This window comes from Heloderma suspectum, chromosome 4, assembly GCF_057233095.1.
Source record: "Heloderma suspectum isolate Gila_16-S chromosome 4, 16-S_ref, whole genome shotgun sequence".
Lineage (NCBI taxonomy): Eukaryota > Metazoa > Chordata > Lepidosauria > Squamata > Helodermatidae > Heloderma > Heloderma suspectum.
This window is the reverse complement of record NC_139461.1, coordinates 266923553-266939607: the sequence shown is the minus strand read 5'-3', so window position 1 is coordinate 266939607 and position 16055 is coordinate 266923553. Positions and strand designations below refer to the sequence as shown.

Sequence of the window (16055 nt, the reverse complement as noted above, 5' to 3'; positions counted from 1 at the left end):
TCCTCCAGATTGTCCTGCAGATTGTCCTGCAGATGGTTGTTGGAAATCTCATCTCATTTTTATCCTGTATGTTCCAGTGGATTTTAACACTGTAAAAATAGTACACTAGTAAATGGCTTATTAAAAATATGTGCATCTAGTGAATACGTTTTTTCTAAAAATGTAAACTTTGGAGCTTGCCATGGTGACAGTATACTCATGACCTAACAGGCTACTATATATATTGATGCAATACGCAGTTGTTATTAAGGTAGTGTAGGTGCACACAATATTTTAGAAAACATAGGTAATGGGCAGGGGCAGTATACAGGATGAAATGAAATTGGGAATGTGTATGAAAGTTCTGAAGAGGTGAAAATTGTATTCTGGAAAATTCTGCAAGCTGGCAGTGGGTTGGATCCAGTAAAACAATTGTGGAAGGATTTTCCCACCCCTCTTCCCTGCTGTGTTAGAGAATCTTTGGGAGCATGTGGGGTTCTATAGACGGCATGCGGAATTGCCAGAAATCACAGAACCCACCTTGCACAAGCAGAATTGCTTTTGGATCCAACCCAATGAGTTGAACACAGTTTTTCCTGCTTTTTTAATTTAAGGACACTAAGGCTACAATCCTATTCCCTCTTTCTTGGGAGTATGTTCCATTGAACGCAGTGGGATTTACTTCTGAGTGGTATGATTTCCGTTTGGGTTTGTTGTTACCTTCCTTGGAAACTCTTGGGCTGAAAGGCAGATGGTGATCTTTTAAGTAACTAAAAATAAAGCCAGTTCCTCTGGTCTAAAGGAGAGCAAGGGGAACAGAAGATGAGCCCACCTAGAAGTGAGGTAGATATCACAAATTGTTGTCTTAAAGAATAATAATTAAAAGGTTACAAAATTGTGAGTTAATACTGTTGCTTTTGAACCTTTGTAGGTTCCACATATTTGCTGTGAAACAGTGACACTTCTTGTGGCTTTTTAGTTTTATACATTTTTACATTTAAAAATGTATGATTCAATTTGTAAGCTGCCTTGAATTCATTTTTGTTAAAGATGGCATTATAACATTATTTGTGGCATATTCAGAAGCATAGGAATCTTGACAGCTGGGTTTCACAGAAACAGCTAGATCAAATTAGTTTGTTAGCTGCTTCTAATGAGATTTTTAAACTAAATTTACAGAGCAATCATCTTGTCCCCTTTGGGTGAGCTTTGAGGATGCAGTGGATCTCAGACCTCAAAGGATGAGATCCAACTGTGGATCTCCCCCTACCGCCTCAAGTCCCTCCTAGAAAGAGCAGTGGTGGTTCCCTCTCATGAGGTTGAGACTCCATCCTCAGGAAGGGAGGAAAGGAGAGAGGCTATGGATCCATTGGATCCAAAGACCTCTCACACCCTGTCCCTGTGGCGGCAGAGAGCTCAGAGGCCCATCTAACAAAAAATGTTCACAAAGAGGATGGAAAGGCTAAAAAGGCCTCTATTGTTCTGCCTGTGCTGCTGGCAAGAGCCCAGCAGGGCTTAGGATGTGTGAAGGGCTCCATCATTGGAGCCCACCATCCTTTGGGCATTTGGCCCATAGGATTGCACCCTTAAGGTTTTAGGCATTACTTGGGAGTAAACTCCATTTAAAACACTGGAATTTACTGAATAAATATGCATAAAACAGGATGCCAATTATCTTAATTAAAAGTATGTGCTCCCTGTTCTTGGAAGTAACTTAAGCTGAACTAGCAGCATTGGGAGCATTAGAGGAAACAATTAGGACTCCTACTCTGTTAACTTGCTATATTTAGGGAGCAGTGTTGCACAAGGCATAGTGAGTCTTCATATTATTAACGCATGATCTGAACAGGCAAAACTTAACTTACGTCCCTTAACAGTATGAAGCAAGTATACCTCTAATACAGTAGTTAAATTTTGATTAGGATTTCATCAACAGCTATTCTGTTTAAAAGTATCCAAGGCTGGGTGCAGCAAAAATGCATAATATTACTTGATGTATGTGATGCTTTACACAATAAAGTATTTGAAAGACCCTGAGGAGGCTATAGATTAAATTCCAAACAAGAGGACAGGGAAGAGAGAGGCAAGGGTAATATAACCGATCTCTTATATGTGTACTTACACACTTTAGGCTTTGTTTTATTTAGAAGCGAGGGAGGTGTCACAGTAGATCTTGGTTTTGAGGAGGGGGTTGAAGTAAGAGGGGCCGCGGTGGCTTAGTGGTTAAGACGCTGAACTGCAGACCGGAAGGTCGGCAGGACAGCAGTTCGAGACCCGAGTGCCGCGTGACGGAGTGAGCTCCCGTCTTCGGTCCCAGCTCCTGCCAACCTAGCAGTTCAAAAGCAAGAAATTGCAAGTAGATAAATGGGTACCGCTTCGGCGGGAAAGGTAACAGCGTTCCGTGCACCTCGGTGTTCAGTCATGCCGGCCACATGACCACGGAAGCGTCTTCGGACAGCGCTGGCTCTTCAGCTTAGAAATGGAGATGAGCACCACATCCTAGAGTCGGACACGACTGGTTGGGGACACCTTTACCTTTTTTTTTTTTTTTTGAAGTAAGAGCTGGCACAATATTAGTGTATAAAGGGGAACAATGGGTAGAGTCATTTAAATGAGCAGGTGACTTAAAGGCAGCTCAGGTGATTGAACTGAAAAGATTTTATCTTGCAGTACTTCCCTTTTTGTAGTTCATTCCAGTAATTAGTCTTTACTTGAGACAGTGTTTGGGTACCACTATTAATACTAGTTTCCAAATTAAGCATGTGATGCCCATTGTTACGAAATTTCACTGTTATAAATGCAAGCACTTCAAAGGTGCGATCTTATGTAGGGCTTTTTGTTCTGTCTAAACATACTCTCATCATTCCCCAGCCAGCATGGCTGGCTGGGGAATGCTGGGAGTAGTAAGACTTCTCTGCCTAACATGCATGGGATTGCGCCCTAAGTGACTCAAAAAAAAAAAAATCTGCTAGAAAATGCTCGTTTTGTTGAAACCAGGAACTCCCAGTTTAAGAAATATCAGATACTGTGTTAGGAAATAAAGCTACCACTTGGTTACCCTGATCCAGTTAAGGAGCTCCACACATGTAAGCAGGCTTCTGCACTTATGACATCAGGTACCAAAGTGTAAATTATGTGTATCAAAATGCATATTAGAAGGTTTATCCAAATGTGGATGCAATCTCTTCATTGCTTTCAATGGAATATGTATTCAAATGCGCATCCACATTAAGAACAACTAGTAAAAAGCATAGCTAGGATTGGATCAGGATGCAATTGTGTTTAGATAGAAATATTTCAGATAAATAATTTTGGGGAACAATACTTGAATTTGTTATAAAGCCACAATGAGTGGGACTTATCTTTTAAAAAAGAAATGTTATATGCAGTTGAACAAATGGCATAATATCCTGCACTTACCTCATCAATGAGATAAATCTGAGTATATGTAGAGAGGAAAATAGAGATACAGATTTTGCATTCAAAGGCCAGTAGGATTTGCCTTGGAAAATAGTGGATCTGAAAAATAAATAACGTCTTGATCATAAAGTTGTGTCAGCACTGAGAAAAACTTCCCTCTTTTTTTGCATTCGTTTGGATACAGTTTAGGGTTGGATCCAACCCTCACATGAACAGATGTCTGCTAACACAGTGGGATGTCCCCATCGTTTCTTCCCCCCTGCAGACCTCCCACACACACCCAAAATCTGCTCTGAGGGGCCCCCCAAACGTCTGGCGCAGATCTGGGGGAGCATGGTGGGCTGCAGGGGGAAGAAGAATTTGGTTCCGCCAGTGATTCTCTTCTGTTAGCAGAATGACACCATTGGGTATAACTAATTTTGGATATTTCTATGCAGACTTTTCTTCTACCCTAAGCTTTGACATTTAGTTTCTTGCTTGGCTTTAGCAAGCAAAATGCTTCTAGCAGATACTAGATATGAGAAGCATTTTAGCCAGCATGAGCTCAGGGCATGTTGTAGCTAAGTCAGCAACTGGAAAGTCCTGGGCCAAATTCAGCCCTGCTGAGAGGTGCAATCTGGTCCCCAGTTGTCAGCACAGAGGCAGTAGAACTGTGAAAGAATGGAATCTGTAGCTACAACATTTTGGCAGGCAACTTTTAAGTCTTGCATTTTGTGTTTCTAGCTTATTAACCCTTCACTCTTTAAAATGGACCTGCAAGAAAACTAGTTGCTGACTAGCAGCACAAAACAGTTAGCAGTTGGTCTGTGATGTTAGTAAGACCTTAGTTAGCTTTTGCACTGCGTAATGGCGAGATCAGACTTGAAGGAGAAATGGAAAGGATGCTGCCAAACTTCTGAAACTGTGGTCTAACAATATTTAGGCAAAAAATACATGTAGGGTTTTGGTTTTTCAATTCCACTTTCCATGGCTTTCCTGCATGGGAAAATGGCTACATATTTCCTTAAAAAAGAATCTTCTGCATCCGGAAATGTTCTGTGACTTGTATAAAGAATTAAACTTGCACAACTTTTAATTTTGCATGCTTCCACTAGTTATGGTAAAGGGCAAGGAGCTATGTAGGGCACAGAAACACTACCCTGGTGAAAAATCATATTTGTTGCTCATGTACTTTCAAGCATACCTTCATAACCTTAAGATCTAGAGGTCTGGACATATTCATGAAAATTCAGAACCCTAATCATTTGCATCTTCTGTCTTAGTGCAATACTGTAGCATAAGGTCAGCTCTAGAAATTTTATTTATTGTATTTTTGTCCAATGAGCTCATGGTATGATACAGGGGCTATCCCATTATATCTTCATAACAAGTTTGTGAGGTGGGTTATACTTTGAGATAAATGACTGGCAAACGGTCACACCCAATGAGCTTCATGGCTTAGTGGAGATTTGACCCTGTGCTCCTCTATTCCACATCCAGCACAAAACCATTTTAGCTTGGGCATGTGTGTTTCAACATGTGTCACCTATTTACAAAAAAGTAGGGCATTAACTGACTATTTTTGGTACAAGACAAAATTCATATTAGCAACAATAAAGTGAACTACTGCAAAATGCACTTGAGTAAATGAAAAATGATCAGTTGCAAGAATTCTGAAAGCAACCTAACCATCATTCTTTCATATAACTTCCTTGGCAGCCTTTCTTCTTTTTGGTTAGTGATTTAGTGGTCCTTTTCTGTGTATTTTGAGATTTTCAAATTAGTTGGGTTTTGCAGTACTGAGTTTGAAGAATAAGTTCCTTGGCAACTGATGTTTAGAACATTTTGTATTCCCTTGTTCTGATTTGTACTCTTCAGTAATCTTCAGTAAGTCAGAACAAGTTTAATGTGCTTGACACTAAATGTTTAGCTCACAGTTTCATCAAGACATGGGTCTTCAGCAAAAGCAAGACATGTCAAATGTGAGAGATGGTTTTAAAATGTTTTCCTGCTAAAACTGGTTACTAGAATGCAACATGACATTATAGTATAGAATTTGGTCCTCTTATCTTTTTTTAAATTAAGGTGTGCTGAATTATCCTTATTCCTAAAGTTCAAGTTCTAACGTCATGTGTTTGTATTAACTTTCAAGGTGCAGTTAAGCAGATGTTTCCCAGATACACACAAAGAAACTGTAGAGTTATGTTAAAGTTCTCAGAATTGTGGAACGTTTGCACACAACTAATGGAATCCTTATTTTAAACTGCACATGTGGCCCCTTGGGGAGGCATGCTTTCTTGGTGGAATTGTTCAGACATGTATGTTCTTGCATTCATTTCAGTAAAGCTATAGACTTCGTATTTTGTTGGGTCTAAGACTTTGAAGCACAAAATTATAATGGACAACAAATTAAAATCTAATTTTGGACTACAAAATAGGGGAAAATACATTGTATAAGTTGAAAACTGCAACAAACACAGGAGACTTCCTTTACCACAGGAGTCTGCCATGCTTTATCTGTTGGACCTGCCACTGGAAAATGGAGGTATTTTTGGTACTGGCTTGTTAGAATATAGTTGTGATGCTTTTAAACTAAAGAATCCAGAGGAAAACACCTCTTTGAATATTAACCACTTTAAGGTAGGTGAAACATCTAGCTACATGATTGACAATTGGCATCTTTTGTTTTCTTAGATTAGCTGTCTGTTTTCTAATAAAGCATTTTGTTCATATCTGTGGTAAGTGTTGCCCTTCTGTAGTATTCCAAGATCATGTTGAGATTTACTGCTCGCTCACTCAGTGATGGTGGTCAGAATCGTTCTGTATTATTACTGCGAGGGCAGTTGAAATCTGCTTAAACCTGCTTCAAGATGACTGGAATGGATGCTCCAGCAAATTTGAACTGCCCAGACTAATGGGCTACATCCAATGTTACACAAACAGACTTTCGCTCTTACAACAGGGTTTTCCTTTCCCTTTTCCTGCCTCCAGAGCAGATTTCGGGAGCATGGGAGTACTACAGGGCAGAGGAGGAATTTGATCTGTCAGTGGTGTCCATTTTGCTAGTGGAAGGACACTGTTGGATACAACCCAGTTAAGAGAGATTTCTGGTCATTGTCATTGATACTAATGCAGAAGGATTTCTGGTTGTTGTCATTGAGTTGGGTGAGCAGATACAGCTGCATTAGTTGTAAAGTCTATAACCCTTAAAAAAGAAGAAATCTTGAAATGCAACAGGACCAAGAAATGCAGTCTTTTCCCCCTACATTGTTGTGGCTTGTTCTCTCGAATATTTCTTATAGATGTTGAGTCCCTCTTCTTTCCTGAAATTCTGCCTTTATCTAGGAAGTTAAAGCACATCATTAAATTTTGTAAAAATTTGGATAGAGCTAGAGAGAGCACACTGACATGTCATAATTTTATAATTTTTCCCACCCAAGTAGTAAGGAATGGGTAATCAAAACTGGAAATGCTCTGCGCCTCAAGTTATCTGGTCTAAAAAAAAATGGTGCTAGTGTCTAGTAATTTGGAATACTTTTGTTTCAGTTCTGTACCAGACTGCCGTCTAGAAGTTTGAAGAAGTTATTGTATCTTCTTCCAGCTCAACAGCTTATGTAGCATCCTCCCATCCATGCAGTAATCAAGCTCACCCTTGCTTAGCTTCAACAATGCTACGGCATCCTAGATCAGTTGCAGTGTTACACACCCAGGAGTTGTACATTCATGTACGCAGAGTTAAACCACAATCTCCTTAAATCTATCATAGTAATTAATATTTGGGTAAATGTACAGACAAATGAAATAAATGATTGAATGCTGAATAAATTATGGATGTTTCTGATAGAGCTACCCAAGGAGAGATGCAAACAATAATTGCATGTAAAATATGCACCTTAAAACAAATTATTGTTTTGCATGATCCTTTTATTTATAACTAGTGAATGGGCCCAGCTTCACATGGATTGAAATAGCCCTTATTTTGGTACAGTGAAGGCTGCAAGCAAAGTTATGCAGCTGTCAGAGTTGGGTACATTACCATCTAAGTGAAGCAGTGCCTGCTGCCATCCCTACACATAGCTCCTGCCAAGGTACCCCCCTATAGCCTCCTGTGGGAGGGGTCTGTCCACTTCATTCCCTTGAGAGGCAGGCGTCTAACTCCCTCAGCCAACTAATCTCCCCTGGCTTCAAACTGTGGGCTGTAAAGCTATGTGCTGGTTAGGGAAGTCTTCACCTAGTGGCTGAAGATGTTACTGCAGGCTTCAACCACATGGACATACTTACATAAATTAAAATTAATTAATGTGTTATAAAAACAACATAGGATCCCCCTAGGGTCCCTTAGTATGCATGCCAAGTTTCAGGTGATGCCGCTGTGGCACTGACAAATGGACAGACACACATCCTCTTTTATTACAGATCTAAGCAATGCTTGCTTTTTTTAATAAGGAAATTGTGGGAACTGAGATGTGACCATTGAGTTGATAACAGGCTCAGCAACAGCATATGGCTTGGATCCAGAAAAGCTCAAGGTTGCTTCTGCTTATACACAAGGTTTTCAGCTTTTCCCTCCTTCTGCATCCCCGAAAGCCCCCTTAAGGTTATAAGGGACTGCTGCCAGGCAGTAAAATCAGCCACCCATCTGTCCCATGTATGCACAGAAAGCCTGCATCTACACAGGCAGTTTTGAATCCAAGCCTGTGATGTTTCCAGGCATTCAAAAAAACAGCTTCTAAAAAGTCACCTGTTGATAATTGCCAGTCAAGCAGTCAGTGACAGGTGAGCTTTATGATAACCATACTTAATTTTTGTTTTCAAATGGTATCTATGAACCATTACACATGTTTGGTTGTATCCAACATTAGACCATCTTAAGTTTCATTTATTTCAATGGGTCTATTCTAGGTAGGACCAACTGGATAACCCATTGTCTTTATACCAAAATTACCATATAGTACTTACCCTATAGTACTTGCAATATAGATCTGATGCTGGAAAGACAACAATTGCTAAAGAGTGAACCACAATGGAAAAAATGTGGAAAATATTCTAAACATACTTGCTGTTGGTTTGTTTTTGGCTCGAAGAGGCTGACTTACAAATAGTGAATATCAAGTAATATCTAAATTGGGCAGCAGTTATTTTTCACAATTAAGGGAAGAGGATGTGCTGATTATCTTCACAAATGGAAATTGAAGATGTCACTGAGATAATGGAACGGCATCTTTCATGGCTTGTTAGTTTCTGCAAGATGTTCTGCAGATTGTGAAAATGCTCATTAGCATTCTGTGGTGAGCCTTGCAGAAATACAGAACAGATGTCTGTCAGAGGTGCTTCACTTGTGCAGTTGCAAACATATGTGTTCCACTATGTGTGCCTCATCATACATGCCATTGAAAGCATCATACATTCCTAGGTTCTAGTGTAAACTGTTTTAGTTGTACATCAAAATGGAACATGCAAAATGGTTCTCAGCAATATCAAGGACTCCACTTGCTTGTCTTTTGGTGACTTTCTACTTCAAACTATATCTCAGGAAAATTAAAATTGAAGTTCTTTTGGAAGTAATGTCAACACTGATTCTTTCAGTGATGCATTGCAAGAAATAATGAGGGTAATTTTTCAAAGCATTATTACACTGTTGTGGGAGAATGGGATACTTTGGGGCATGTATAGTTTGCCTACCCAGTATTTCAGTACAGGAAGGATAGAATTTTTGGTTGGATTTTCTTCATAGATAGTATTTGCTATTTACTCTACAGCCATAACGTCCCACACAAAGAGGGCCTTGGCATATCAATTTAGTGCTTTGTCCAGGGGAGGAGTACTTCAGTTGCTAGATCACACCACTATGTTCTGTGCTGTACTTCATTATACATAGTTGCTCTAGTGAGTGGTTTTCGTGTATCCTCCTTCTGAATGCATGACTTGCCCAGTAATCCTGTTCTAAAATGAGGTGTGGAGGAGTTAAGGGAAAATTAATTGAGCCACGCCCACTCTGCTACTTCGTGACTAGGCAGGGAAAAGTAAAACACCAGTTGCACTGGTTTAATTCTGGAGTAGAAAGTAGTGCTATATGCTCCACCATCATCTAAAACTTAACCATTGAATAATTATTGCTAGGGAAGTGTAAATATTACAATGGTAGGAACAAGAATTATTTTTTTAGGCACGCTAGTCAAGTTATGGAGCATGCACATATTTTTGTTCTCTTCACAAAGGAGATGGATTAGCCAAATGTCACTGGACTCACATTGACATTTTATTTTATTTATTTCATTTCTATACCGCCCAATAGCTGAAGCTCTCTGGGCGCTTCACAAAAACATGTGAACCACCCAGAGTTCACGACATGTACATTTAGCCTATTTTCATGGTGGTTAACCCCTCCCCTACCCTCTTAGATCCAGATATTTAATGAGTCCAACTGCAGTGCAAGAGCATTCTCCTTTTGGGAATTGTTTGCAGCCTAACTATTGCTGACAATATTGCATTGTTAATCCTGCAACGGACTGTCATTGTTGCATTCACTCTACAGTTTTGGATTAAAAGTCTGCCACTGTGCCCCAGCTCATCGAAAGTCTTGGGTAAACCCAGGGATGATGGGATTTCAAACTCTGATCAAGCAATAGAGTTCAGAGGATTAACTGTAAAATAACACCTTGTGAATCCAAGCCAAGAAGGAGACTAGTAAGTACAAACAGATACCAGGCTCTCTTTCAAAACACAGCTGAAGTTTGTGTGTCCAGCAGAAGACTTTTTTCCTGAGAAGTAACGACACTTTTTTTTCCCAGCCTCTAGGCAGTTTGGAAGCAAGGATAATGCAGGGCTATATTGGCTATAGCCAATTGTGCTTGATTGCAATATCCACATTAGAAATGGAGCTCCGTTTCTTATCGCATCTACAATTCTAATAAGGGAAATTGTCAGGTAAATGACATGGATATGTGTTGACTGTACAGTTAATAACAGCTCTGTACATTGGTTGATTTCTAAAAAGTGATAATAGGCATTCAACTTCCAACCCAGAATTATCTCTCACTACTTTCCCATATGGAAGATTAGTTGCCTGTTTTTAAACAGTAAAATGGAGTTTGAGCTATATGTGCTACTGTGTCGGTGACTCTCTGTGCAAAAGAGAGATCCATATCTAAAGCAGAAAATCCCCTTGGCAGCTCCACTGCCTCAGCCTTTTGGATAATAGAGGATACTTTAATTCTCGAAGTAATACACACAAACATACATACCCCTATGAAGTAAGCTTTTTATATCCAGTCCTAAAGGAATTACACAAGAATGAGAATAATAGAAAATTAGAAAAAGGGAAGTCTTCAGTTATACTGTTGTATAAGGTGTTGTATGTGGTTAGTAGCATGATAGTAGACAAGGTTGTGTGTTCTCATTGCATTGCAACGCAGAAGGCAATGAGCATCCCCAGATCAGTAACCTGTACTATGGATAGCATTGAGTTTCCCAAACTCATCTCATTCTATGCATTTGCATCAGGTCTCATACATAGCCTGCTTAAGTCTGCATATCTCTGCTGAAATGGGACTAAAAGTTCGAAAGCATGTTAACAATATTACAGTAAACATAAATGCTTCATAATATATAACTCATGAGAAGTCGGAAAGATCCCAAGAATAAAAGCATCATTCGAAGCGAAAGGTGTCTTTTAAAAAAAAAAGCTGTAAGATTGAAAAAACCCATACATCTTGCCAAGTGACTTTAAGGATATCACTGACTTTAACAGAAATACTACATTTTTAAGAGCACTGAGAAGGTGAAAGTTAAATTATCAAGAACCTGAATTTTGTGTTCCTGCTTTAACAAAAGTTGGAAGTGGGTAGGGGAATGCTGTTCTGTTATTTATGGAGAATTTTTGGAGCCAGTTGTTTGTTCATCAGTAATCACCAGGACACTGACATTCATCCGAAAGCTATGAAGAAAATTAAGATTGCTGAGCTACTAAATTTGGTTATATACTAGGTATAATGTCACTCTCTTATTGACTCTCTTATAATGTCACTCTCTTAATGTCACTGTCTTATCACTCTTTAGCCAGTATAATCACAGCATTGGGAAGATTTAAGGGGTGAACAGGATGCTAAAGCATGATTGTACCTGACACATTGTGCTTAACTAGTTTATCACAATGAAAATTGAACAACATAGGTTTAGATCATGGGTTGGCAATCCTTTAGATTAGGGGTAGGCACATTTGAGAAAATGTGGTCTCCACCACAAAATGGCTGCCAAGGGAGGTGCAACTAGTCACAAGTTACAAGTAACCTACCCAAATGACTGTACAAGGCAGAGGTGGGATCTGAAAAGCTCCTTCGAACCCACAGTTTTCAGCCCTCCCCTCCCTTTTTTTATTTAGTGGCTGGTTGCACCGCATAGGAAAGTATTGGTCTGCAGCTACCTGTCACCTTCATTTCCTAAGAATGTCTGAGTTCCTTGTAACCTAGAGGCATTCATGGGAATTGAAGATAGCAGTAGCTGGAGGCCCTCACTTCTTAGAAGTGATCCCAGCTGCCTGCAAGAAAATGTGTTTTGTTTTGTTTTTTAAGCAGGAGGGGTCAGGCAGCTTGGACATTGCAGGCACCACATTGCTTACTCTGGTTTAGATACGGTAACAAATTAGAAGAGTTTCTAAAACTGGACAGCAGCATAGTGGGGGAAATGTAACTGAAATGCACAGTTGATTAATTCAGCCATAACTAATTGCATGTTGAGAATTATTTACTACAACTCATGGAATAAACACAGGTTAGGAACTTATCAATGGATAGAAAGTTTCTAAATCTTTAGTACAACATTAAGTTCTCAAATGTATGACACAAAGCATGAAAAGGGAATTATCAATGACATTGAACACCTTCCATATAAAGCAGGGGTGAGCGACTTGTGACCTGCTGTTCTGGCCTTGAACTACCATCAGTCCTAGCCAGCATAGCCAATGGCAAGGGATTATAGGAGCTGTAGGTCTAAACATCTGGAGGGCCACAAGTTGTCACCTCTGAGATAAAGGATTAGAACTTGGGAGAGGGAGAGAAGAAAACTTGGTGAAACAAGTTTTGTTTCATACAATTCAATTATCTTAACATTAATCACGTTTACAACAAAGGAGGTCAATCACAGTGCATAATATTTCCTTGCAAGAGGAAGAACGTAGGATATAAATTAAATAAATAAATATCATTAGCTTGCCACATCAGGTTCCAAAAAGTAGAGAATAATTAATGGAAGCCACTACATAAGGTTTTGGGGGCATTAAACCTCCTTAAGGGGTATTTTTATGCATAAAAGAGAATTGGGTCCTGATTAGCAGGGACTATAGTACTCTTTAGTGACCAGTGTGGTTGCAGATGTCAAAGTATCTCTATAAGTAAACATTGGAGACAATAGATGATGTTGGACCAATATGATTTTTGTCTTAATATGCTATACTGTGTGATAAATATACTACACCACATATTTTTGTTAGTAAGAGCTTACATTTAAAGCAGGGATGAGAAAAAAATGGCCCTCCAGGTGTTGGACTGCAACTTCCATCAGCCCTAGCCAGCATCGACAATGGTGACGAATGATGGGAATTGCAGTCCAACATCATCTGGAGTGCTACATGTTTCCTGCCCCTGATTTAAATGATTGAAAATAAGTTCAGAATGATGCAGTCAATAGTCTTCTGAAAAGCTAAATGACATAGTTACATTGGGGTTGATAGTGTTTTGGGAAGAAGATAGACTGAGTGGTGCTTTGTTTAACCTAACCTCAAATGCGGGCATTCAAATGGTTAGCTGATCAGGTCAGTGGACTAGAGAAATTTAAACAGGTTGTTAAGATGTTTGAAGATCACAACTTGGTAGGATGTAGTTTTGGTTGACTATTCAACCACAGATTTATGTCTGTTCTATGTTTAACCAAAATCTACCTTCATCTTATGGAAGGAAGTCACCTATAGAGTTACTGAAGTGTATTTGAGCAAGTTCACAGCTTTGTGTACTGATTCACCAAACAATACAGCTATCCATATTTTGTGTATATAGCTACCCTGGGACCTTGTTTGAAGGACAGAGTAGAAATTTCTAAAATAAATGAAATTACAGATGAAGTAAAATATCCTGTGAGCTTCTTCTATGTGTATTGATATTTGCGCATTCTCCCTGTTGTGCTGGTGGACTCTGAGTAACTTCAGTCGATAAATAGGTCACATATTGTGGTGCTTCAGTGATGTTTAAAGAAGCCACAGTGGCTAAATTCCCTTACTGGGCATGCCAGGAGAATCTGCATAATTACCCTCGCTGGCATGGCTTGCCATGTTGTGCAAATCTGGCAAGGGTGGCTTGTTGCCCATGGTTAAGAAGCCACCCCGGAACAACCCTATAACAGCCTATGGGTTCTGGGTGGCTTGTTAACCATGGCAACAAGCCACCCTTACCAGGTTCGCACAATACAGCAAGCCGCACTGGTGATGATAATTATGCAGATCCCCCCCTGGTATGCGTGGTGAGGGGAATAAGCCGCCATGGCTCATTCCCCTCTGTGATCGTGTAAACCTGATCTCACTATTGTTGCTACTCCTTCCTTTTTCAGTTCTGGAAATTGGGTATAACGCAATGGAAGATGCTTGAAATTTAAACCAAAAATATAGATGGAACATTCTGAATGAAGTTGAATGACAAGTTTAACTTCTGACTAATAAATGCAAAGTAATGCATGGATCCTAACTGTGTATGAGGTTTTTGGTTGTAAATTGATTGGGAAGTGAGTTGCTAATAACTTCTGAAAACATCAGCTCATCATTTCTGTGATCCAAAGTAATTAGGAGATAATTAATAGCAGTACAAGAATAAGAGGTAAGACTTTCATCTCTAATAGAGAAAATTAATGACCCAGCTGTAATATGTCAATATTGTAGATAAACTTAGTAGGGAATTCGGTATTCCCAGTCCCAAAGGTGAACTTGAAAAATAGCAGATAAACTGTACTTTCTGCATTGCAAGGTCCAGTGACACAATCATATCCAGAAGGGCTAGACATACGGATATATGTTGTTTATTCGTTCAGTTGCTTCCAACTCTTCGTGACTTCATGGACCAGCCCATGCCAGAGCTTCCTGTCGTCCGTCGCCACCCCCGGCTCCCCCAAGGTCGAGTCCGTCACCTCCAGAATATCATCCATCCATCTAGCCCTTGGTCAGCCCCTCTTCCTTTTGCCTTCCACTTTCCCTAGCATCAGCATCTTCTCCAGGGTATCCTGTCTTCTCATGATGTGGCCAAAGTACTTCAGTTTTGCCTTTAATATCCTTCCCTCAAGTGAGCAGTCTGGCTTTATTTCCTGGAGTATGGACTGGTTTGAACTTCTTGCAGTCCAAGGCACTCTCAGAATTTTCCTCCAACACCACAGTTCAAAAGCATCTATCTTCCTTCGCTCAGCCTTCCTTATGGTCCAGCTCTCGCAGCCATAGGTTACTACGGGGAATACTATTGCTTGAACTATGCGGACCTTTGTTGTCAGTGTGATGTCTCTGCTCTTCACTATTTTATCAAGATTTGTCATTGCTGTCCTCCCAAGAAGTAAACATCTTCTGATTTCCTGGCTGCAGTCAGCGTCTGCAGTAATCTTTGCGCCTAGAAATACAAAGTCTGTCACTGCCTCCACGTTTTTTCCGTGTGTGTGTGTATATATAATCAGTTTATTGACATGGCTAAGAAGACATGGCTTTATGCATATGGTCCTCTTTATGTGGTATTAAGTGGAGATGAACAGAAGATGTTTTACTCCCTAATGACACTTTGCTTAATGTATCGAGAAGATCAGAAACTGCACCAACTAGCTATTCAGCCAACCAATGATATGTATAAATTTTTTGTCAGAGATTATGGACTCAAACCAGAAACCTCACAGTTTTAGCTTATACCTAGCCTAATGAGTAGTCATGGATATAGTACAGGATGTGGAACTCTCTTCAGATGCAGAAAGGAGTATGGATGTGCAGGTAGGATTGAAAAGAACTATTGGCAGGTAGGATGAAGCCTGTAGATCACCCAGGCCTGGTATAGATACTTGGAGCTGGGACTTCTGCCTTCAGCTTGTCAACTGAACAGTACTTTCTATGCTTCATACTCCAACTTCTGCAGCTTAAGTCAGTATAGCCAATGACCTTGGGGACATGAGCTCCAGGTACATATTCAGGTATGGCCAACTCTAGTCTTGCCTTGGCACCCCCAACTCCAGAAAATTTAGTGGAGCCTGCAGAACTAATCTCATATGAATTTTAATTGGCAGCTGAAGGACAAAAGGCATGGCATTTTTCCCCTTTCTTGAAAAGTTTTACAAAGATGTTTGTATTAGCAGAAATTTGAATGGTGAATAAAGCCGAGAGAATATTTTTTAAAATGACTGCTCACATCTTCTAAAGCAGGAGAAGGCAGCCTGGTGCCCTCCAGATGTTTAGTACTACAGCTCACCACAGCCAACATGGCCAATAGGGATTATGAGAGTCGTAGTCCAAAACATCTGGAGGGCACCAGGTTGCCTACCCGTATTGTAAGGTAAGTTTATTCAAATTCCACTGCTTTAGCTAGGCTTTTCCTGAAGAATCATTCTCAACTTACTTAATCCTCCACTGCCACCGGTTGCTCTTACACTCATCTCTTTCAATTATTCATTCA

The 16055-nt window shown here is 39.9% G+C and overlaps 1 protein-coding gene across 6 annotated transcripts in view; it reads left to right on the top strand.

Moving 5' to 3' along the window:
* Positions 1 to 16055, top strand: part of CPNE1 (copine 1) — a 75791-nt gene that overhangs the window by 14123 nt on the left and 45613 nt on the right. The gene's annotated exons all lie outside the window — the stretch shown is intronic.